A 3202-nucleotide genomic window follows, 5' to 3' on the forward strand; every position below is an offset into this window, starting at 1 on the left:
TCTCCAGACTAAACAAGCCCAGCTCCCTCAGCCTCTCCTCATAGGACTTGTGCTCAAGTCCCTTCACCAGCCTCGTTGCTCTTCTCTGGACCCGCTCCAGCACCTCAATATCCTTCCTGAACTGAGGGGCCCAGAGCTGAACACAATACTCAAGGTGTGGCCTCACCAACGCAGAGTACAGGGGAAGGATCCCTTCCCTGCTCCTGCTGGCCACACTGTTCCTGATCCAGGCCAGGATGCCATTGGCCTTCTTGGCCACCTGGGCACACTGCTGGCTCATGTTCAGCCTCCTGTCGATCAGCACCCCCAGGTCCCTTTCTGCCTGGCTTCCACTAGAATAACCTTGTAAAAGAGACAGTTTGATGGAAGATGTACATGTTTCCCAGCTCAGGAGTCAGAAACCCGTGAGGATCCTGAAGAAAAACTACCCCTGAAGCAAAAAAACTAGCACTTCCTATTAAGTCAAGACACAAAGCAAACTTGATGTACACCCTGTCTCAGAAAAGATTTGATAAAACATGGCTCCATACCTTCAGCAGGTCACAACAACCAAACCCTTTGGTACTCTGGGTGGGTGGGCTGCAGTAGGTCCCATTGTCCCTGCACTCTCTTGCCTAGTAGAGGCCACCTGTCACGAGAGCCATTGTTGATAGAAAATAAGGGAGTGGTGCATCCCTTCTTTTTCCAAAACATATGATCTCAACTCCTGGCAAAGGGCATTTCACTTGTTCCTCACTGCCCTGAGTTCAAGTAGATAAACATGAGGCTGTGCTGTACCAGGGACTGCGCCATCACATTATCTCAGTGTGATATCTATCTGCTACTGCTACTGCATTTATGCAGAAAATGAGGGAACCCTCAGCAGCTGGTCCAAGGTGTGTCCCCCACAGACATAAATAACTTATAACTTGTACTTGTTTGCATGAAGTCTCACATACTGTGTTAAATCAGTACAGGGAGCGACATGCCCCAGAAGAGCTAAACAAACCCAATTCTCAGAGTGCCAAATTTATATACAAGCTTTGCCATTCCTTGAAAGAAGTCACGTTGGAGGCAGGGTTTGACAGGAAGATAGTCTGTCATTTAACTGATAGACTTAAGGTTTGTATGAGAGCCAGTTGTGACTTTGAGAAATTTAGCATGAAATACAGAGAATAAAGGGTCAGTCATCCCTATTGCTTTTTGAACCAATGTAGCACCTGAGCTGTGTGTTGACATTTTTTCAAAATGGTGTCAACCTTTGTGTAGTCCCCCTATTATCAGTGGCCATTACATGGCAAAATTAACAGCTTTAATCTTGTACTAACAATGCTACTTTTGTATTATGTTATGTTTATTGCATTATCTTATATATTGTTCATAATCATGCATACTCTTGCTTTTTTTTTTTTTAATACTGATGTTTTCCATGAAATGCACTTGTGTCATTTAAAAAAATCAATAGCCGCATTATCTTCAAATTGCCTCATGTATTGTGGCACTATAAGAAACTAGGTGTTGGAAATAAAATGTTAAGCCATCCAAAGCCACGGCAGTTAATCATGTTTAACACCTGACTAAACTAGGCTCACTCAGAGCTTTTGGTAGAGTCCTGCTCAAGCCATTCTGTTGTATTATGTGAAAGGCCATTAAGAGCTGCATTTTCTATTAAAGCTGGATGTAATTCTAAGAAGCCAAAGGCCCTGTTCAAGTTTAGGAATATTTTGTGTCTTTCATTTCTCTGGTACAAAAGGTCTTGGAAGAGCTTATGATTTGGTTTTTCTGTGACCTACATATAGACTACTGATCATAAATCTATCTGCTTTTAATTAGTATATCATCATGAAAAGCATATGAGAGGAGACTGCAGAGAGTATATCCCTCTGGTCAACCACCATAGTGCTGAGTTGCTTTTTATTTACTCTCTTGAATCTGTAATGAAAATACACATACTCCACTGCAATTAAAGTGTTAATTTTTGTCATCACTATTCTTATTTCCACCACAAAACTGATGTGAAAACTCAGCTTTTGTGTTGCCTGAATAACGTAATTCCTCCAAACAACTCACACTTGAAGTGGAACAAAAACCCCAACTCTGAATTCAGAGCAAAAAAAGAGCAGAGCGTTAGGGCAGGGCAGGCATCAGTGTGGAGAGCCAGGTTTTTTTGAAACAGGGTAGGATTAGAGACAGATTTCCAAAGAGTCGAGTACATAAATGAAAGGGGACAGAAGCTTAAGGATGTCCTACTGCATATTACTTTAAAAGGTATGCTTTTTCCTTTGTGGCAATGCTTGAACTTGACTTTTTTTCCTCTTGAAAGGAACTGTCCTTTCTTTTCTTCTATGGCTTAGCATAAGAAAGGAACAGGCTTTTAATGGTAGCTTGCTTTTCTTCAGCTTTCAGACAAGGGGAAAATTCTGATTTCCTCAAAATACATGTTTTACCCATAGAAAAATGGCCTTTTTATCTTCCTGGATTCTTTTTGATCCCTCGACATAATTTTCTTAGGTTCTCTTGCTTTGCTTCACTCCATGAAGATATGCCCTTGGGTCATATCCTCCCGGTACATATGGTTGGGAACCTGCAAGTGTGTATACCTGGGCCTTTGTCACTGCTGGGGACATTACACTGGGTCATAACCACTGCTTCCTGTACTAAGTTTGACACTGACTCCACTGTTCCAGTCCTCGTACTTTAAGATCCCCTACATCAATTCCCTCTTTCATAGGACTCACAGGCAATCCCCAGCAATTTAGCGTCCCTGCAGCAATGCCTTTACCCAGGGCAAGATGTTTGGAAGGGGACAGAAATTCCTGCAGTCTTGGGAATTTCCAAAGTCCTTCTCTTTCCTGTTACCAAGCAAATCTAACAATCTCTTCTTTGAGTGAATGTCCTAGAAAACTGCAGCCTCTATAATTGCTGAAGGACTGATGCAGATTAAGGGGGAAAACTGTTTAAAGAAGAGATAAAACACTTCCAGAGCTTCTTTATTGCACAGAGAATGCTGACCAGTAGACAGAGAAATATCCTGGGGAGATCACAGGAAAAATCCTGTTGCAGAAAAACATCATGCTTCAGTAAAAACAGAAAGGCAGATAGGTGCATCTGTTATCAATCAGCTCTTTAGCCAACAAGTTAAGGAGTCGCGGAGCAAAAGAAGAAAGCCTTCCTTCAGGTTCAAATTCCTTCTTTGAATTTCTCAAATGTCCATGACTGCAGA

This window comes from Empidonax traillii, unplaced genomic scaffold, assembly GCF_003031625.1.
Source record: "Empidonax traillii isolate 1590-97213 ecotype Southwest subspecies unplaced genomic scaffold, ASM303162v1 scaffold798:size368312, whole genome shotgun sequence".
Classification (NCBI taxonomy): Eukaryota; Metazoa; Chordata; class Aves; order Passeriformes; family Tyrannidae; genus Empidonax; species Empidonax traillii.